Genomic DNA, 23403 nt, shown 5'->3' on the forward strand with positions numbered 1-23403 from the left:
TTTGTATTAGTCTATACAAAATTATTATATCTGGGGAAGATATAATAATTTTGTATAGACTAATAATGACAAATTATCTTTTACATCAGAGAGATTCGCAACTTGCTGTTAAGACTGGTTGTAGTAATTACCACCACAAATAAAAGTGAATTTAGCCTAAAAAATATAATAGCTTTTTACACAGTTACATAAATTTAGAAAGCAATCTTGATAGGAATATATTTAGACTGAATTTACAAAATGTTAAAATTCTCTGGAAAATAAATGACTGCATTTTAATTACCATGTCTAAACAACACCATTTGGGGGTAATTACAAGATTTATTCCTGAAAGTAGAACTTAAATTTTACTTATCAAAGAAAATCAGCTAAGACAAGGAAAAATTTCTAGCTGACCTAGAAATTATTTGGTTAATTATCATATGGTTATTAAACATAAATCAACATGAGAGATCAATAAATGCACCAGGAAACAAAGAAATGATTTGTCTTTTACTATTTTAATCCAACTATGTAAAACAAACTGCAAATGCATTATAATTTTACTAACTAAAAATCTATAGAGATGTTTAACAATCAGAGTCAGGGTTCACCATAATCAGTTTATGGGCAACCCAAAGTATTTCTCCAACTACTATCGAATGATGATCGTTTTCTAAATTATCTTAATTGTGTGGATTTCTGGGCCACTGCCCAGATTTACCAAAGTATTATTTGGAGGGCTTGGCATGAAATTCTACAACTTCAGAAAACTCTTTTGCATTTTTTTATCATATTAAGGTTTTAGATTGATTATTTTATAAGGGAGAATACTGTATGTTCAATTACTATCTGTCATTTTCTTTTCTTTTTCTTTTTTCTTTCCTTTTTTTTTTTTTTTTTGCAGTTTTTGGCCAGGGCTGGGTTTGAACCCGCCACCTCCAGTATATGGGGCCAGCGTCCTACCCCTTTGAGCCATAGGCACTGCTCACTATCTGTCACTTTAAAGCCTAATTGTAACAAGAAGGATTTATCCTAGAAGTTAGAATAAAGGATGGCTTTAAAGAGAAAGGAAAAAAACACTGCATAAATTACAGATTCATAAATGTATACAGCTTTAGCTATAAAAAGGTGAATTAGTAAATAGAGAAGAACAAAGTCAAGTAGTACCTATTCATTTATTTATCCAAAAAAATATTTATTAACCACCCATTGTGTGACCATATTCTAAGAAATGAGAATTGGCATTAAAATTAAAGGCAAAAATGTAGGCCCTTCAGAAGTTTACAAAAAGAGTCAGACACAAAACATTGTAAACTAGAAAGTATGTTAGAAGGCAATCAATCATATTATGGAAAAAGAGTAGAAAATAGAACAGGGGAAAACAGACCAAGATTGCTATAAAGAAGTAGCAATAGAGTGGTCAAGTCTGCTATATTGAGAAAATAACCTTTGAACAAGTATTTGAATGAGATGAGGGAGAGTATTCCAGGTAGAGGAAATGGTCTGTGTTAAGGCCCTATGTGTTATACACTTTTTCCAAACAATCACATTGTCTGAATTCACTCATTTTGCCAGAGAAAAATAATTTCAGGCATTTTTTGTTGTTGTTGTTCATCTAGTCACTTTTGATACTTTCTCTAGTCATTGCTTTAAGAGAATTTCTTCCAAGAGGACATCAAACTCTAACTAAATGTTAAATATCGTCCCCTCAGACATAGATCAAAGTTAATTTATAACTATGGTTATTATGAACATTTTAAATTACATTATAAACAATTTAATAGATGCTTACTTAAGGAATTATGGGGGAACAGCAGGCATAATTTTCAATACAATGTAATTTCTTCATGACTACTTGTTTATCTTTCTTTTTATACTTTATTTTTTGGCACAAAGTATAAATACATTTTAGCAAATTAAGTATTTATATAATGATATACCATTTTACCACTGGCTTAGGAAAAGTAAGTAGACTTATTCAAAGAATCCTAATATATTACTGAGATCCTGTAAGGGCATATGTTCAGGGTGGCGCCTGTGGCTCAGAGGGGTAGGGCACTAGCCCCACATGCCAGAGGTTGTGGGTTCAAACTCAGCCCCAGCCAAAAACTGCAAAAAAAAAAAAAAAAGGGGGGAGCGGTATATGTTTAAATTCAGTAACAGATTTTTATTTGTAACAAATAAATGCAACAAAAATATGAGAAGCTCAACAGGTTTAAAATTAAAATGGATGAAATAAGAATCTTAAAAAATAGCGTGTGGCAACTTGGCCATGGGTGGCTGACTAAAGAACTAAAGGTTCCCAGTACTCTCTTCTTTTTTTTTTTTTTCTGAGACAGAGTCTCAAGCTGTCACCCTGGTAAAGTACTGTGGCATCACAGCTCACAGCAACCTCCAACTCTTGGGCTTAAGCGATTCTCTTGCCTCAGCCTCCCAAGTGTCTGGGACTACAGGCACCCGCCACAACGTTTGGCTATTTTTTGGTTGTTGTTCGGCAGGCCCGGGCTGGATTTGAACCTGCCAGCTCTGGCGTATGTGGCCGGCGCCCTAGCCTCTTGAACTACAGGCGCTGAGCCAGTACTCACCTTCTTTACACAAAAAGGACCAAAGCAGTGAGTAGACAATCACATGAGAGAGAAAGACTAGATCGCATGAGAGAGAACAGTGGTATTCAACAGGGAACTTCTGAGGCATGGAAGGACAGTGTGAAGCATCTGTTCTGGTTAGGACCATGGGTAGAAACTACCCATTGCAAAGAAAAAGAAAGCAAGAGATCCCCAGTGGTCTATATTCCCATTACAAACTCATGTAATCATAGGAATAGGAAGGCCCTGGGCCCTTGTGGGCCCTGAGACTAGTACAGGGAATCCAGATGATGGCATTATTCCAGAGACAGAGTTTACATTACGTCTCACACATACTAGGATACGCAAGTAGCTACAGTGAAGCACCATTTTAAGAGCCCAGACCCAACCAGACTACGTCCTGCCCTGAGGCCCAACAGCTCCTACAGGGCCATATTCCTGGAGCATCACGGACATCCCCTCATGACTGTCTAGACGGCTATCATGGAACAAAGTCACTTCGACTCAGAAGTTCAGCTAGATCCCCAGCAGTCTAGTTCACGTAATGTTCTATGCCTGGGAAATAGGCAACGGAGCTTGCCAGAAAGGCTAGGCCATGGACCAAAGGAGCCAGAGCATGAAATCCTCAGAATCTGTGAGCCAGCTGCCTGGAACCTTTGGTACTCACAGCAACCCCATGCCCTGTAGCAGCAGAGATGCCATATATCTGCATATGCCTTCCGGAGGCCTGAAGACTGTCTTCTGTGCCCACAATTACTGTGTCCATATTCACTGTAAGAGAAACTAAGACAGTCCTTCCCCACTCCCTGCTATGAGGAGTTCACACAGGTGTCATCCAGAGGCCTGAGGACAGGCTCACTCTGCACACTGCCGCCACCATTGACACTCAAGCATATTGTCTAGCTGAGTATTACTGGTCTTCCAAACCCACTACAGCCAGACACACGTACATCCTAGAAGCTCAGAGACTGGCCCACCTAGCCCACTGCTGACAGTGCCAGCACCCAGTGGTCAGGGGCTTGAGGGTTGGCCCGTGGTCATTATAAACACCATCAATCCTTTGGATGCCCAAAGACCTGCCTACTCACCTGCTCACTACTGCCACTGCTGGAACCTGAACTAATCACTGGAGTCCTAACCAACTTGCTTAGACCTGCTACCACCATTGTTAGTATGCACAGAGCAGGGCCTGAAGACAGACATGCTCAGCTTATTGCTGCCACCAGTGGTGCTGAGGGTTGGTCCACCTGATGATCTCATCCCCACTAAAGCATCACACAACCTCTAGTAAGAACTATATCCCAGGCCACCAAGGAACCCACAGATCCCATTAACAATAATTATAGCAGAAGAAATCATATGGAGACTGTATTGTTACTTCTCAGAATCAAATCCAAACGCCTTACCTAAACAACACTATACACACATGCATATCTATAAAAAAATTCTTTCCATACAATGGCCAAGGCATACAATTACAAAAAGCAACTATTCCGCCAGATACACAGGTATCAATTGTTAGGACATTTTAGGACAATGAAATATTTAAAAGCCAGGAAACATGACACTGTCAAAGGAATGAAATAATTCTTCAGCAATAGATCACAATGGATGAGATATCAGCTGGACATGGTGGTGCACACCTATAATTGTAGCATTTTGAGAGGCTCAGGAGGGTGGAGCACTTGAGGCCACAAATTTCAGAACTGCCCGAATACCAGCAAGACCATGTCACTACAAAATATAGAAAAAATCCTGTAGGTATGGTGGTTCATGCCTTTAGTCCCAGCTACTCAGGAGGCTGAAACAGGAGGATTGCTTGAGCCTAAGAGTTTGAGGTTACAGCGAGCTATGATGATGCCACTGTAATCTAGCCAGAAAGACAGAGTGAGACACTGTCTGAAAAAGGAGGAAGAAGAAGGAGGAGAAATACATCAAATGCCTTAAAAATAATTCAAAATAATCATGTTAAAGAAACTCAGTGAAATACAAGAGAATGCAGTTAAAAAATACAAAAAATAAGAAAAACAATTCATGATCACAATAAGTTTACCCAAGAGATAAATATTATAAAAAGGACCAAATAGAAATCCTAGAACTGAAAAATTCATGAATAAAATTAAAAACACAATTGAGAATTGAGAATTTCAACAACAGACTAGATAAATCAGAAGAAAGAATTCCTAAAGTTGAAGATAATCCTTTTGAAATAACGCTGTCGGACCAAAGAAAGAAGACAAATAAAGAAGGCCTATATGCCATATAGGACACAATAAAGTGATTAATATTAGAATTTAAATATTAAAATTTTGGTATTTTTGGAAGGTACACAGATGGACAAAAGCATAATTTTCAGCAAAATAATATTCAGTAAAATGACAGCTGAAAATAAATCAAGTCACCCAAGTCTTGTAAGAGATATAGATATCAAATATAGAAAGCTCAAATAGCCTCAATTAGATTCAACCCACAAACATGTTCCCCAAGGTACATTGCAGTCAAATTGTCAAAAGTCATAAGCAGAGAGAATTCTAAAAACAACAAGGGAAAATTGTCAAGTCACATTTGAGGGAATCATCATCAGGTAGACATCAGATTTCTCAGCAGAAACCTCACAGGCCAGGAGAGAATGGAAAAATCAAAGTGCTAAAAGAAAAAACAAAAACAAAAAACCTCTAAGACAAGAATATTATATTCAAAAAGGCAATCCTTTAAAAATAAAGGAGAAATAAATTCTTTCCCAGTTAAGCAAAACTGTGGGAATATGTCAACTCTAGACTTACCCTAGAAGAAATGTTTATGAGAGCCTTACATCTGGAAGTAAATGACAGTATCTGTCATTGTGAAGCACATGGAAGTACAAGGTTGCACAACTAAGTTTGAAAAGTCATCCTAGAAAAATTGCTACATACCTCATTGCTGAACACCTCTGTGGTCACCTTTGAAGTATTGCCCTTGGGAAGCTGTGCACCAATGTCCACTCTTCAAAACAATTTTGGAACTCTTTTTCTGGAATAGCCATCAAAGCTGTCATCAAATTACTCTTGATGTTCTGATGTCATCAATGTGTCTACTTTTCAATATTTCCTTTACCTTTGGGTAAGGAAAAGTCATTGTGTGGCAGATCAGGTGAGTAGGGAAGGTGTTCCAATATGTTTTCTTTTTTTACTGGCTGAAAACTATGATGTGAGCTAGTGCATTCTCATGATGTAAGAGCCATGAGTTGTTGGCTAAGACTTTCAGTTAAGATTTCCCCAACTGTTTCCTATCAATATTTACAGGGTTTGCTGTGCTTCTCACAGTCAGTCAATAATTTTGATGCACAAGTCAATGAATTTTTGCAATGTTTTCATCAGTTCTGCTTATTACTGGCCACCCTGACCTCTCTTCAGCAGTGATGCTTTCCCTACCCTCAGAAAAACGTTGAATCCATTTGTACACTGTCTTTTTCTTCCTGGCATTATCCCCATAACCTTGGACTACCAAGATCTTTGATTTCACTTCCATTCTTGCCAAGTTTAATAAGAAATATAATGTTTGTTCATTGCTCTAATTCAAGCTTTGACATTCTTGTGATGGTGCACAAAAATACACAATGACAATAACAAATGCCACTAAGCAAGACACTGGCACTTGTTGACACAAACAAAACTGTAAGACACTGGTAGACCAAGGTTATGAGACCTTACCAAGTTGCTTGTACAATACTGCTGACGTAAGCAACCTGTGGCAAGTTTGCAAACGTAATTGTCAGACCCTATATAGAGTAAAAATACAAATAACAAAGACAAATGAATCAAATGTTACTGGTATAGAAAACCACCCAACCATGATGATAAACACTAAGAGAGGAAGAAAAGAAAAAAGGATATGCAAATAGCCAGGAAAAAATGATAGGAATAAGTCCTCACCTATAAATAATAACCTCAGATGTTAAGTAGATTAAGTTTTAGACTTAGAAGATACAGACTCATTGAATGGATTTTAAAAAATGATCCAATTATATGCTGGTGGCAGCAATAAGCTGAGCATAGCTGTCTTCAGGCCCTGCTCTGTGCATACTAACAATGGTGGTAGCAGGTCTAAGCAAATTGGTTAGGATATATCTGCATTCTAATACCATCCTCCATGTAAATAATTTGCATATTAAAATTTGAGAAGCAGGTTTCAGAGGAGAGATAGGTAAACCCTCTGGCCAAATAGGGCCTGCTACATGATAAAAGATCATTGTCTATCTTTAGACAGTAGTAGTAAGGAAAAATATCAAGAACCTCACAAATTAGTTTTTATACTTCTGTTTCGATGAACAGGCCTTATTTTTCATATAAAAGTCTTAATTCTAAAAACATAACACTATCTTACCATCATTTTGTTAATCTTTATCCCTGATGATAGATTAATCTGTACTATATCTAGGTATGTAAGAGTTTAGCTCATGGAAATAATCTTTACTCAGCAGTGTTTTGAAAAAAAACATTCTTTAATAATACTTGGATAAATTATACATAGAATTATATGAGCCATGTTAGAAAGAATTTTGGCAAAATTGGAAGAAAATGAGAGAGAGTAAATTAGGTTTTGTGACCCCTTCATGACGACTTTGACCACTTTTTATGAACACACTGGCAATTCAGCTTCCTTACCTTTAAATTGGAAATGAACACACGCGCACACACACGTAAACGCACACTCACGCACATGTTGTATTATATAGTTCATGGAGGTTTTGAATAATAACAGTATCACAGTTTTCTAAAGAAAAATTTTGTGAAGCTTGTTGACAAGTTTCACTGCGAGTTTTAATATTTCATCGATACTTCGATCAAGCACACACATTCTGGGTACTATGGTTTGGGGGGGCGTATCACATTTAAATGTTAATATACACAACTAAAAAATATGAGAGCCTCTCCTAAAGCCAGCGACATCTAACATATGGGTATTAGAGCGCCCTCTGGCGTCATACAACAGCTGCGGCTCTGTTCATTGTCAATACCACATTAGCCTCGCTGAACTGCTGAACGTAGAAGTTAACACGTTGGATAAATGGAAGATTTCTGTATCTTAATTTTAAAAACATTCCTTTTGAATTTTTTATATATAGTTGGTTAATCCCTATAAAACATTAAGAGAGAAGAATTTTTTTCTGAAGTTGTTTACAAAAAAAAAACTTTTAAAAAAAGTAAATAAATTTGGACACCTACTTCTCTCCAGCACTTGAATTTTGTGTTTTGTTGTTGCTGTCGTTGTTGTTGTTGTTGTTGTTCCGGAAAAGAATGTTTGAGAATATTTACCATCAAGGAGATTCCTAGAATTTTAGATCTGAAAGAGACCTGAGAGTTCAATTCTTTTGAAATTTTATTTCCCAATTAGACATTTGCAAGAAGAAAACATTTGCTAATTGGTAGCGCCTGTGGCTCAAAGGGGTAGGGTGCTGGCCCCATATGCCAGAGGTGGCGGATTCAAACCCAGCCCTGGCCAGAAACTGCAATATATATATATATATGTATATATATATATATATATATATATATACATATATATATATATTTGCTAACATTTATACAACCAGGATGTAAAAGAATGTGATTAGAATGTAAGTTGATATATAGCCCATAAGCTGTTTCCCTGTCACACACTCCGTCTCTGTTATTTATTAGAGTACTTACAAAATGTGTTTGCCTTCAAATCTAAAGAAAGTTAAAAAGCAGAAGAAAAAATCTATCTTAGGAGAAAATTCACACTAGAAATACTCCTAATTCATTAATTTCCTATTTATGAGCATTTATACTTAAAGTACAAGCTATTTCTTATTTTGAATATAATGACCACAATCATTACTTTCCAAATAAAAACGATCGCATGGGTTTTTTGGTCCGCTAAATATTTTACTCAACTGCCTGGATATTTTGTGAGCAGTTACCTCACCTAATAGGCCACAAGGAAGAAGAACCAATGATCAATTAAGTTTAAAATATTTAAACTATAATGACTACTCTAATCATTCTCCATTTACCAGGAAAATTTTGACATAAATCAGTCAAAAATGCTACACATTTTTATATGTTTTGTTGAGTATGCTAACTTTTGAAAATATGTCTTACAGAAAAATCAAACCGATTTGCTTTAGGGCACATGAATCAACGCAATTCTTTTAAATACTTTACTACTAATAAGCTAGTAATACTTTGCTGCAGGAAGAAAGTATAGAGTATCATTTCAAAATATTTCCAAATGTTTCCTTTTTGTGTGTATTGAGGTAATTATTTTAGGATCATTAGGAGATACACATTTTAGGATAAAGGGTATATCTATGTGTATGTGTGAACATTCAATAAAAGTTTCATTGTAAATATCCTTTGCTTATCTGAGGTTCTTTGACAACATTAGACAGTAGACTTGTAAACAAATATATAAATATTAGTAAAATATTTACTAATATATACATTTATAAATATATAAATATTAGTAAAAATCATGGTACACAGGTGTGTGAAAAGCTTTCTCTATATTGGCAGATAAGATCTATTTTCGTTTTTACTTTTCACTTTGTTTTTTGATACATAATATTTGTACATGTTTATGGGATAAATATAAAATATGTAATGATCAGGTCAGGATGTTCGGGTATCTATCACCTGATGATTATTTCTATGTTTTGCATAAATTTCAAATCCTCACTTCTAACTATTTTGAAAAATACAGTACATTGTTATTAATGATGGTCACCCTACTCTGCTATTAAATGTTATCATTTATCATTCTTTGTGTTGAGAGTATAAGAATAGAGAAGTAACTCCTGAGCTCAAGCAAATCACCTGCCTTGGCCTTCCAGAGTGCTAGCATTATAAGCATGACCCAAAATCCCACCCGAGACTCCACATTTTCAAAGCACTTAGCTAAGCTATGCCAGGATTTCTAGATGAGTTGTGCATATTGCCAATATTTTTTTGCTCAATAAGCTGAACCTTATGGTGTATAGGAAAGTAGTTATTCACCAAAATGAAATTATTTTATAGAATCTATCAGATTATAAGAACAGAAACTGAAGAATCTGAAATTAATTGATCAATAGTGCTTGGTTTGCTTGAAAAACACTAGTCACTTGTGCAAAAAAAAAAGTAATCATATTGGAATGAAAAATTGTGAGACTATATATGTTTGTTCAAAATAATCAACTGTAGTAAGGAAGTGCATTCCCAGAAAGAACTGTAGAGACCACTTCTTTTAAAGAGCAGGAAGCTGCACAGGGCACGCAGAAAGTTACCTTACCCCAAAACAGTTAGTGATATACACAGATGTGAAATCAAAATATGTGACATAAGAAAATCACTAAAAATACAGCTGAGAAAATATGTGGAAAACAATTTTTTCAAAGCTTAATGAACATTTGAAGCATGAATTTTACACTCCTCTCTTGGTTGGCTTTTGTAGGGCTAAGTCTCTTCAGTCAATTATGGTCTCATAATATATACACAAAAGAACTTCAGGCATGGTCTTAAACTTCAGCTGTAAACGAAGGTCTGTTTAGCAAGGACATCTTATGGTTGAGTTTTTGAAAGGTGCCTTTGAACACACTGAGTACGAGGTAGCCTAGCCAAAGAAGGCATATAGAAAAGGCTATTTTGTTAACGTTCCCAGAGTAATAAAGACATCAGAGTGTTATAAATCTCACTGGGAATTTTTAATTCACTAATAACTATTATTCTAATTTAACCACCTTGTCATGGAGAGGAGAAGGGTCAAGCGAGTTTCTAACGATGTGGTACTTAGCTAAAACATTTAAATTACACCGCACTCTATTTTTTTCTTTAAATAATTAAATCTTCACTTTCAATACCAAGAGGTTCTTATCTATGTCATGATCAAGGCCAGTCATTTTCAATTATTTAAAAAATACAATTAATCTGAAAATCATAATTCACAATGAAGAAGTACTTCAAATGTTTTTATTTTTTTTTAATTTTAAACACACACACAAATACAAACACGTATTTTATGCGTAGTCAAGGCCATTCGAAGGCTGTAAGTCCCCAGTTGGAGTACTGTATGATGTTACATTAACGAATTATTTGTCATTTATAAATTAGTTTCCTTAAACTGACATAAAAAGTTAAACATTGCAAAATAATCTGAGAAGAAAATCATTTAGAAATTTATTTCATCTTGTCCCCCTTTCCAATGCTTTATAGCAGTTAACCTATACCTGGTTCAACAGAATTTATTTGCTTCGCTATTTGTCTTTAACCTGGCAGCTCAAAATATTGACTTAAGTTTTCATAAAGCAACCCTTTTTCCTGTGTTATACGACCTTCCTTTGTACAACACTTAATTGAATTATATAATTTCGAATAGCCAGTATATGCTGGCTTAATAGCTATGGTATTTTGAATTATTTATCCAAAAATATTTATTTTCTGTTGTCTTCTACTATGGGCAGAGAATCCTCTCCTGTCTCTTTGATGTTGGAGTCGGGAACTTGATTCGGTCAATGGACGTTAGCGGCATGATTTAAGCATGAGCTTGAAATATACATGCTCCTTGCCTTTCTCTCATCAGAACAAGAATGAAATTCTCTGTGTAGCTGCTACTGCCTGAAGAATAAGGACCACATTGTGCAGTCACCTCACCTGACCCACAGATATGCAGGCAATATAAAAAGTGCTACTGCTGTACGCCACTGGGTTTGAGGTATTTTTCATGCACTAATAGATGATCACTTAAGAAACAAATGACTTAAAGAAAGGACCCTGTTCAACTTGTTAGAGCAGACATGTATGTACGAACATTCATACCACCTGTAAGTGTAAAAATGTCATGGTATCAAAAAACAAAAACTGAAAAGAATCTCATTTTCATCTGTTTCAGGCCTTTGTATCCTCTGCTTATTTTATACTTTTTCCCACTAAAACATAACTTGACAGAAATTGGTTACTGCCACATGTTGACTCTAAAGATAATCCTCATGGTACTGTTATTTCAAAGTTAATGCAGAAAGACTATACTATACTTTGATTTTTTGTTTGTTTGTTTTCCTAAAGCCATTATTGGCAAAGCCTGTCACTAAATGTGTCCCCTTGAAAGTCATGACAAGCGTGAGATCTTACTCAAGACAAAGCCACATTAATCTGGGCAGGTCGACTTGTTGTCTGATCCACTCACCATCTGAGCTGCACATCCGTCTTAAGTGTCCTGTCTGCTCTTCCTGAACCTTACTCCTCATTCTAACTAATAGAATAGCACATTTCCAGGTCATTGCCCAGCAGTGGTTCTCGGCAGAGGGCCACTGACGTGCCAGAAAATGCACTTACGCTTGACAGGTCATGTGGCCCCTATATCTGGCTCCTCGCTTTAAACCAGTGTTGCTTCATTCCCAATAGATCTTGTTCAATTACTGCCACTATTTGCTGCTAACTTGATTCGGTGAAACAAGTGAAAGAGGAAAGAAAAAATATCATTTTTAAGTTCTTTTCATGTGACTTCTCAGGCAGCTCACACATGGATGTCTGCTTTATTCCAGGTCAGTCAACATGTCTTTCTTTCTTTCTTTCAATCAGCTGGAGAAAACCTTATGTTTATGTGATTAGGTCATGCCTGGCAAATCTCCCTATTTTAATGCCAACTATGCCATATAACACTACCTAATCATGGAGGTAAAATCATCAGCTCTACAGACTCAGGGATTATACAGGACATGGGTACCATTTGGAGGAAAATCTCAGTGATTTTTGAATTCCGCCTACTACAGAAATATTCATAACTATACTAATAAAATTATTCATAATTATATGGCAAGAACCACACCTTTTATTAAGAAGAGCATGTTTGCCATTTTGTCAAAAGGCTCCCAAATAAAATATAGATGGGTATTTCTAAAAATATTTCATACATTCCCTTCCAGTTTTGCAATAAACTAGCTTCACCATTTTCACTACCCAGAAGAATGTTTTTGCCTTTTTCAAAGTTATAATTCTGATTTATCTTAAAATGAGAAAAAAACCCAAATTATGAAGAATGATAAAATCATGTGCTCAGAAAGTGCAAATGTCTTTTGAAGTAACACAGACCCCTTCAAAATATACAATTACTGTACTTTTAGTGCATGATCTGATGACACCAGTTTTGGTTGTCCTAACAGCTATTTGCTTTGCTCAAGTACATAATATAATAAGAAAATTTCTAGATGTGCGTTGTATTATTGTTTTACTATATGCTTTAAGTTGTGTATTCTGAAATGGCTCTGAGAATAGACTGTTATAATAGTTGTGATTCCTTTTGCCTTTTCCCTTTAAGCTATCAAGCTTGCGAGTGTAGAGAACATAAAAATAATGAGTGCTTGAACATTTTTGAAGAACTCAGTAAGTGATAGATATTCCCATAGAATGATAGGATGGTAGAATGAAAGAATCCAAATAATGGGCTCAGGATAGCTGGGTTTAAAGTCTTAGAGCCACAACACACTGAGACATTGAGAAACGTATTCAGTGTTTCTGAACCTTGACTTTTACCCTGTTAAGCGGCAACGGGAACGGCTTACTTCCTTGTTATGATTATTATAGGACTAAATTTTAAAAAATATCTGTGTAAATAACTGAATTCTGAAGACCTTTGGCTAAATTATTTGTTAAAATCCTACAAAATAATCCTACAATCTACAGCAATAATCCACTCCTGGATCCTTGAGAGGCTGTTCTACTGCTGATCTCTTGAACATTATCTGCTTTTCTTTTAGGACATGCTGGATTTCTCAGTGTTTGTTATTGAATTAGAATCACAGACTGACGCCTGGCGTTCACTGAGAGCATTTCATCCCATTGATTAGAATGAGAGTAATGAGCAGAGAAAATCCATTTCTTTGTTGGTTTCAAGTTCTGGCAATGTGAGACACCAATGGATGATCTCTTAGTGCTTCTCAGAAAGTACCATTTATAATCCTTATCTGTAGAGATGTTACAAGGATTAGTATTTGTAAAACATTTTTTAAAACCCCAGTTTAAAGCTATTTTATAAGTAAAAAATCATTGCACAAGCTTAATTTAAAATTCCAAGGAATGGATATACATCCTGTATAATCCAGCTTAGAGTCATTGTAACAGCCTCTCTGGTTATCATAAACTTTATTCTTAGACTGCTTATTGATTTTTATACTCTAAATTGCACAAGCAGAACTTGGATAATGAAGTTGGGGTTTGAACGACAGCGCTCAAAGTAGGAATCTGCAAAGTAATCCAAAATAATTTTCATGAAAAAATTACAAGTAGAAATCCATTCTCTTAAACTTAACTTTTAGAAATAAAGTTACCGCACATCACAAGTCTATCCAGTATTGGGACTTGAATACTAATTCAAATGTATGTGAAGCTCCAACCTACCACACCTACCTTTCAAACATATTTTTAGTTCTCTATTTTGGCATAAATAATAGGAAGCAATATAGGTGGCAAACAGAATTCAAAAAGAGTATGTGGATTGGAAAGGAAAATGATATTGTAGATGTACTAAAAGGAATGATATGTATTTATGAAAACCAAGACTGATTTAAAGTAAATTACACAGATGAAAACTGTAGAAATATTAAGGGGGAAGAAAATTTTATGATAAAAGTGCCGCAAATTGTGCAAAGGAACCTAAACCATTTTTTATACTTGGTGGTTGGAAATAAAGCCTAAATTATACATAAGAATTTTATGGAAATAAGAGATAGAAAACTTCAAATGGGAACATATTCAATTTTATTTTGCAAAGCATAAATAAAAAATCAGAATATAGTAGAAGGCATGAAATTACACTGCAAGAGTAAGAGCCTCACAGCGCATCATTCCTTGATCCTATCCATATTTATATTTGATTTTTGAGTGGATCATTGGTTATTAAAAAAGTGTTACTGGAAAGTTAGAGTCCTTTAACTTAACTTCAAAGATGGTCCCAACAGTAAACAGACATTCTCACTCAATCAAGACCAAAGGTGGAATAGAGGCTGCATAATTATAATTTTTAGGAGCAAGGTTAAATTTAAGACATATTACATGTGGATTTTTAAAAAACATTTTTGGAGTTTCTGGATCAAATATATTTTGAATAAGCTGGTACACGTAGCAAAGACTTCATGATTTCAGGATCATCTAAGACTTGGAAAGGGCGTGACACTCTGATAGCACTTTTTAAAATGATAATTTTTTTATTCTTAGTACAAAACAAGTCTCACATTTTTAGGAATTTCCCAACAACTTTTTCCCTTCAGTTATGTTTAAATATGATGAAGTTAATTATACTCTTTAATTTCATGTTTTGCACAGCAACAAATGGTATAATTTATAATCTTGCTTTCTTGTCTTTAAATGATACTTTATTCACTATGTCTACATAGGGCAAGGTTAGCCATCAAAGAAGTCACTTAGCACCAAACACTTGCTGAAAAAGTCAATAACATCAGTGACATATAGAGAAATGAAAATATAGGGTTTTATGCCCTTTTTACTAACTGAACTTTCTACTAACTGAACTTACAGATTTATGTCTTTAAATTTTTGAAACTGAGCTTCTGAAATGCTTATAGTGCCCTTCATTGTTAGAACTAAATGGGAGCTGCGAGATTATTCTTGCATTTTATAGATGGATAAATTGAGGCTCAGCAAGCTAGTCACATATTCCCAGTTTCACAACTAATTATGAGCTGCACAATAATCCTTTTTTGTCAAGGAGGATGTCCTCAGCAGCTAGTTAACACATTTCTTGACATATCACCATTTATTTCATAAATACGGTAAAGAAAGTCTCAAGAGCAACCCATAATCTCTGCAATATTGGTTACAAGCAAGTCACCTATTCTCCCCACAAAAACAACAACACGGGGAAGTGAGGGTCAGGGAGTGGGGAAAGGTGACAAAATAGAAATTGTCCACCAAAGTTCCTGAAAGATAGATTTTTATGAGTAATTATTTTTAATTAAGTTTACTTTCTTTCATTTGTGTAACAACAACCATTTTGGTGGGTAAGAAAACAAAGCTGTAAGTATAGAGTATGATCCAAAGCTGCTCAACTAGTAAAATCCAGAGCCATGAGTTAGATCCCAGGTTTCAAAGATCAAATACTTTTGAGTAAATCTTGCTTTGTTATTTAGATCATGATACTTTTAAGAACATTAGCTACAGTATATGCTCCTTTGCCACTGTTATGAACATTTTAAAATGCTTAGTAGATGTTTTATTGTTGATACGTTCGTGCAAATAATAAGAAGGAACCATAAGGCTCTATGAAGTTGACGCAATAATAAAAGTTGAACCAAGGGCCTCTAGAGTCAGCCTTTACACTCTGCTCGTCTTAACTAAACCTTAGGCAGGTTTCTTCCTTACTGTAGGCCTAGGACCTCTCTCTTCGTACAGCATTTATTTCAGGAAACATGTCATTATAGGTCCTTCTCTGCCCTTGAAATATAAATCTTTTTAAAACTCTTACAAGTTTTACAGTTCAGGACTGCCTTTCTCATGGACCTGGAAGCCAGCCTTTTTTTGGCCCCTTTATCTCCTAGTTTCTGTGGGACAGTAGGCGCCCAATACCAGCAGACACCTAGCTTCAAACTTTAAAACTACCTACTCCTCTGAAGGGATGAGAAAGTCTACTTTCCCCTGGAGAATAGCCAATTAGCAAACACAGATGGTCCATCTCCCATCACTCTGTTAGCATTCTCCAAGTGATGGTCTTGGAGGTTCCTGATGATTGACAGAAGAAAAATAACTTCATGATGCACCATGTAACCCAAGGCAAGAATCTTTAATTTTTATTTATTTATTTTATTATTTATTTATTTTTATTTATTTTTTTTTTTGCAGTTTTTAGCCAGGGCTGGGTTTGAACCCACCACCTGCGGCTTATGGGACCCACAACCTATTCCTTTGAGCCACAGGGGCAGCCCCAGCAAGAATCTTTTATTAAAAGCAAAAGCAAAAATGAAAGTATTGTCTCCCAAGGGAGAGGAAGTGGACAGGCTCAGAAAAGAACAACTGCCCCAGGAAGAGATTTTTTGGTCTTTTGAAGTCTGGCTAATTGAGAGGAGAAATATGCAAGACTAAAGTGTTGGCTTTTATTAAGAATTTGTGTAGTATTTCCTAGAATTGGTTTCCCTCCCATTTTCATACTTCCTATATTTGTCTGGGAATTGTCATGGTGATTTCAAGAGTGGGGAAATTTTAAAACCACAATGTAAATGTCGTTGTGATTAGTCGAAGTTACGTAAGGTGACCTAGAGAGCTGATAAGCCAGTCCTTGTGTATGGTTATCTATCAATCTCCCTTAGTTAGACTTTAACACCTGCACTGACTCTGCAAGCCGTTTCATCTGGTCTGAGCCCCATCTCCTAGTCTCGCGTTCTGACAATCCCAGCTTTGGAAAACCTTTCCACTTTAGTTTCAGTGGAGTAGACTTCAGACTCATTTCTGGTCTCTCTCCCCTATTACAATAGTCTTCCCTAAAGTCTTCCTTGCCTGTTTAACTTTGTCCAGTGCTATTTTTGCTTTGACAAGTCAAATCTGAATTCCTAACCTTAGACTAATATATCTTTCAAGAGATAAGTCAAAAAAGGTCCCTGTATAAAATGAGATTTTTGCTATCTTAGAAGGGTTTTGTCAGTGTTTAGTAGCATGAAATAACTTTTGAAGACTGGTTTTACTTTGTTTTGAATTAAATTTAAATCTAAATTCCCCATCCCATAAGTAATTTCTACATCCTTTCATCAAAACATCCAAATTATTTGTCGTTTTTGCCCAAATAATTTAGCATGCAAGCTTAGACCTTAGTAGAAAATAAGTCTTTACTTACTCTAGATAAAGAAGTTATCAGAAGATAAAATTCCTTTTTATAGTACTTCACTGCCATTGTTTTTTTGTTTTTCTTTTTTCTTATTAAATCATAGCTGTGTACATTAATGCGATCATGGGGCACCATACACTGGTTTTATAGACCGTTTGACACATTGGTTAACATAGCTTTCCTGGCATTCTCCGAGTTATTGTGTTAAGACATCCACATTCTACATTTTAATATTTACTGGTAAAAACTATGCTACAATTATTAAAAGTGACATAAGAGGACAAAAAAAAAAAAAAAAAAAACAAGTGTACCCCTTGCTAGGTGTGGAAGATTAGTTCAGACCAAAATTAAAACTCGGCTCTTTGTAGGAGGTAAACAGTTTACAAAGGAGTGAAAGAGTTCAAGATAAGTGGCATCCTTTTTGCATATTATTTTTTAAAGTCTTCATTTGAATAACAACAAAAAAGAAAGTTTGTTTAGCAATATTCCCTAAAATATATAGCCTTTAATTGTAAACTTTACTTTTCTAATTATGATAGGGACTGTGTTACAGAGAAATATTATCCTCTCATAAAAATATAGTTATTCAAGAAAAACAATAAATGACAACTCATTTGGGGCATCGAGTCAATTAATAATGAATGTTATTCATTAATGGTCGCTTCAATTTTTATTTATAAAAACATTTGAATGATGGCTAGTTTATAAGGCGTATTTAGGCACCTAAGGCAAATTTAGGGACAGAGAAATCCTAAGGCAAATTTAGGGACAGAGCAATCCTAAATTTTTGTATATGCTATAAGCAGAATATTTAAACCACTTCAATTACCACAAGGCCATCATTTCTATAGAGCCCTCAAAGAAAAAGCATCACCTATTCCTCAAAACTGGCCCCTGATGGCATTTAAAATAAACAGAATCCTGAAACAAATGAACCAGTGTCTTAGAGTGTGAAATTTCCTTTGTTTTGTCATGCTCAGATTCCCATCGTCACAAGTAATTTGTTTTCTGGGAGAGAGAGAGGAGAGATGAGGTCGGGGAGGCACTGGCGGAAGGACTGCATTGATTTCCTATGAACAAACTATGGGTGATGGTTTGTAATGATGAATTACGTTCTGTTCAGAGAAGAAAGTCTCCTTTCCCTCTACTTTTTCTCTAAGTGGTTGATAAGTCTCCAATGTTTTGGAGTTCTACACAGATTACTAGATGTCTTTCAACCAAATAAAACCTGCCTCTGGCTCAAACGTCAGACTGTTGATCAGAAAAGACAACACACGCAGAATGAAGAAAATCAGCCAGGGGTGAGTGCGAACTTTTTTTATTTGATGCAGTAAGAACAATATGAGTTACAGGTTTTCTGAGTCATTAGAAGTAATTCATTTTGCATAGCAACCAGCTACTTTGAGGCTTGTATTTCAAGGACAAAAAGAGTAGCCAAATTAGACAGTAAAATAAAAGAAAAAGAAAGAAATTCTCTTTAAGTCTAGAAGACAAGTCAAAAAATTACAGCAGTGGTAGTGTTCAGGGGTGACTAAAGGTGAACTGCATTAGCAACCCCCCACCCAGCCGCCACACTGATACAGAAAAACAGCTGCCACACAAGCAGAGTCTACAGAGAGAACCATCCCAGAGGAATATGTATTTAAGGTGTGTTTTACCAAGCCAGGCACGCATACCCATTCCTATCCGTGTCTAGGGATGGTATAGTCGTTGCCACTGAATATAGTCTATATGAAGGGTTTTTTCCATTTGCTTTGGGTTGGTTTGTTAATTACCAATTACAAGAATTTGATTTTTGCTCCTCAAAAGTATAGCTTTAAAAATACTAGGAGATAAACTGGAAGCATTTTTCTTCCCATACACCCTGAATAAAGGAGGCCTGGAGATAAAAGTGGATGAAATAGAATATGCTTCTGTGGGTCTCTAAGAATAAACCTGAGGACCTTTTGAAGTAAGAGAGTCAGGACAATGGAGATGAGCAGGTAAGAGGGGATAAATGTCTCATTTCTGAGCTGGGCCACAGGTTCCCGACGTGACATGAATTCGAGGTTCCTGTAGGACTCAGGGCAGCAGGAGCAGATGAAAATGGGTGGGCAGCGGAGTCCCAGCAGAATGGCCTGAAGTGACCCCCATGTCACTACAGACAGTCTGAAAAGAGCAAATGCTGTTTTTGTTGGCGAATCACTGCTGCTGTTCACATTTGAAAACTCCCTGCCCTTTACTTGCCCAGTTATTTGAGACTCCGTTGTATTTCTCTTCTCCACGAGTCTCCAGTTACAGTCATGTCAAATCGCTTTTTGAATGAAGCTCAGAACATTGATTCTTTTCATTTTTCACAATTTCTTTTCTCTCTCTACTTCACTTAAGAAAATTTGTATTGATCTGCTCTTCATATTTTCTGTTTTTTCTCGTCATGTACAATGTACTTTTAAGTTTATCCCAAGATATTTGTATTGATAGTGTGTTTTCTAGTTCTTTTTTAGATTTCCAGTTTATCTCTTGAAATATTTCCTTCTTACCCTTCATATCAATTTCTCTGATATATTCCATTACATATTTCCTTGGGCTAGAGAGAAGGGGTGTTGTCATCGCTCACTGCAACCTCAAACACCTGAAGCAATCTCTCCTTGCGGAGTGCCAGCATTACGAGGGGTAGCCACTCCACCTGGCCCATATTTTTGATAGTTATTTAATTGCAATAATTGTATCACCTTTGGATCTGCTTCTACTTTTTGCATTTTAATGAAGTATTTTTGTATTTTATTCATGTTTGACAATAATGCTTCCTGTATCTTTTTTTTTTTTTTTCGGTTTGTTTTTGCTTTTTTTTCCAGATTCATATAAGGGTACATTTGATTAGATTACATTGTTTGTGTTGAAAAATGCTTCTACTTTTTAATTGTTGATTACATTGTTCCTGCAGTTTTATTACATTTTATAAATTATGTATAAAAATAACAGCTGATATTTATTTAATTTATTTTCCAGAGCTTGCAAACTCTTCACTGTGTCTGAAAGTTAGCATAGGTCATTCAGACTCACGGTAGAGTGACCTAGTTAACACTAATTCTCAATTTTAAATACACTGACTTCCCCTGTGTTTAGTCTACCTGAAAACATGCCTTTTTCTGATCTTTTTGGTATTTGAATTAGAAGGATTTTAAGCTGAAGTTTTCGATGTGTCTGATTCACTCGTTCATTTAATATTCAACTCCACCAGGACCCAAGAACTCAAGTATTTCTCCTCTTTTGAACCGTCTTTACTTTGGGTTTCTTACAAAAATTCCAGAGAGAATTTGTGCTAGGAGTTAGGAAGAATTTGGGGAACCAAAAATCGTGAATAACTCATTTTATATCATATCTAGATGGCATTTTTTTCTGGAGAGGACCATATATTTTCTTATTCACCTTAATGCCAGAGGAACTGCCGTGGGCAGAGGTTGGGGGGAGTTCTGGTAAGGCACAGTTGGTCTCTAGTTTCCTTTCTTCCTAGGATGAGGCCTGCAGATTTTACTGTCGAGTCTCTTGGGTTTTTCTCTTTATCTCTAAAAGCCTTCATGAGATTGAATCATGTCTTATACATGTTTTAAATTTAGCTTTTGCCCCTAGCTTCATTCAGCTGAAGAACTTGACAAATGTGTTTAGGAGAATCATTTTAATTTTGATCCTCTTCAACCTGCCACTTTTGTCAACCCAGCCTTGGGGCCACCAACACTGTTGGTTTCTCTGCTCACCACAGTTTTCCCCATGTTTGGGCTAAGTTCAGATCCTCAACATTAGCATGTGTTTAATACTTACAAATTTCCTCCGGGTACAGCCATAAGTAGAATCTCAGGGCTACTGGCAAGGACAGCCTTCCTCTTTCTGTATTTTTTGGTATTCCCTCACATGTTACTTATTTCAATGTATCTTTAATGGCTTTGACAAAAATTAGATTTAGTTTGTAATTTATTCAACTTTTCTAATTGGATTGATGAACAATTTTAGTTTGTAATTTATTCAACTTTCTAATTGGATTGATGAACAATTTTATCTTCACCAGAAGTAGAATTTAAATAAGAAGATAATATTTTAAAACAGATTTGAACAGGACACTAACATTTCAAAGTAATATTAAAATACTCTATACCTATTTATAAAGGAATTAAGGGACTAGTATTTTTTCAGGTGTTTCTGCTTTGGAACAATTTTTATTGTAATTCCCATTATCTTCATTGAAATTGTTAATTATGTAGTTTATTTGACACAGTATTTTTTGATAAAAATTAGAATTTAGGCAATATCTTACATAATGATATAATCAGGTTGAAAGCCACTAGGTTTGTATTTCTATTAATATTATTGTATTCTAAGTCATTTTTCATCAAAGTACATCTGTCAAACCCTAAATCCTTAAGGTGGTCTTTGAGAGAGATTGATAGTTAAATACGCTGATAAAATTCTGAAGATTATCTTCCCCCTTTTTAGCTGTTCAGAATATGTTAAGAAAGTGTCAGTTGTGGGGCCCAGATGTCAGGTCCATGTGTCCTGGGTCTTCATGCCCAGTTCTGAAGAATGGTTATTGGTACACGTGGACAGATAAATGACAAGATGGAGCAGGTGTAAGCAGGCAAATTGCCAAAGTTTATTGAAGCATAAAACGGTCTGGAAAAGGAACAGGTCTACCCCGGTGGGGAGTAGCCCCTGAGTTTGAAGACAGATAGAAAGGATAATACACTCTCAACATTGGTAGAGATTAGACTTCTACAATAAGGAACAGCAGTCCCTCAGGGTTAAGGTCTGTTCTTTCTTATGTTCTTCCTTAATAATATAGTAAGCTGGGGTGAAATATTTATGATTTTTTTTTGGAAAAAGGTAGAGAATTTCCAGAATCCTTCCCTTTTCTATCCTTGTAAGGCAATTTCCTGGAGTTGCCATGGTGTAGACATAGTGCTGGTGGGTGTGATTTTCACTATATTAAGCAGTTTAGGTCATTTAGTGACACTGTTAGCTCAACTGTGCACATGTTAACCAGACCTTTGTGACCTTGACCCTACCTCCACTTTGTGGTTTCTCTGCCTCTTTCTTGTTGGTCAGTCTGTGGAGACCCCTATCATAGACCAAACAGCTGGTCCTTCCTGGGAAGCCCCTTGACTCGTCATCTGTTCTTTCTTGGTCAGTTTGTTCCTCCTGTTGTAGACAAAGCATTTCCTGGTACCATCTGTTCCTCATCCTCCTTACCCCTAAGAAAGTAAACAGTTTTTGAATTCTTAAAATAAATGAAGCTAATTCATTTCACTTCAGCATTTCTGAATAAATCTATTCATGAAAACAATGCTAGTTTTTTTAGAGACACTCTAACAAAACATAACCGACTGGGTGTCTTCACTAGAAATTTACTTTCTCACAATTCTCGAGACTATAAATCTGAGACCAAGTTTTGGCAGGGTTGTTTCTTGTACAGCCTCTCTATTTGGCTTGTGTTGTTCTTTTCCTTCTGTATCCACATGGTCTTTCCTAAGGGGATGTCTGTTTCTTAATCTCCTCTTCCTCCAAGGACATTAGTTATATTGAATTAGGACCCACCCTAATGACCCTCATTTAACCTTAATTACCTATTTTCCTGTTTAAAGAAAGACCCTATTTCCAAATACAATCATATTTAGAAATACTGGGATTTAGGCTCAACATAAACAACATATTTCCCTCCAAACGTTCAGTCCTTAAAAGCCATTATGTGATTATGATATCTGTTATGACATTTCCACAACATATTTTTTAGAAATGTGTCTAAACTCTTTGTGTCTTTTGAAAACATGTCTGTCATAATTCTTGAAAATGGAAAGTATTAGGAATTTTATGCAGCCTACAGGCAGAATGTTAAACAAATAGTTTTTTATTTTATTAAAATCTACATTCATTCATCTGATAGGTGGGTGCAGATATTTCATTGTGGTTTAATTCAAATTTCCATAGTGACTAACAATACTAAGCAATATTAATGTGCTAATTGGATTATTTGCCATCTATATATCTTCTTTTTTTTTTTGGA

This window comes from Nycticebus coucang, chromosome 3 (assembly GCF_027406575.1).
Source record: "Nycticebus coucang isolate mNycCou1 chromosome 3, mNycCou1.pri, whole genome shotgun sequence".
NCBI lineage: Eukaryota > Metazoa > Chordata > Mammalia > Primates > Lorisidae > Nycticebus > Nycticebus coucang.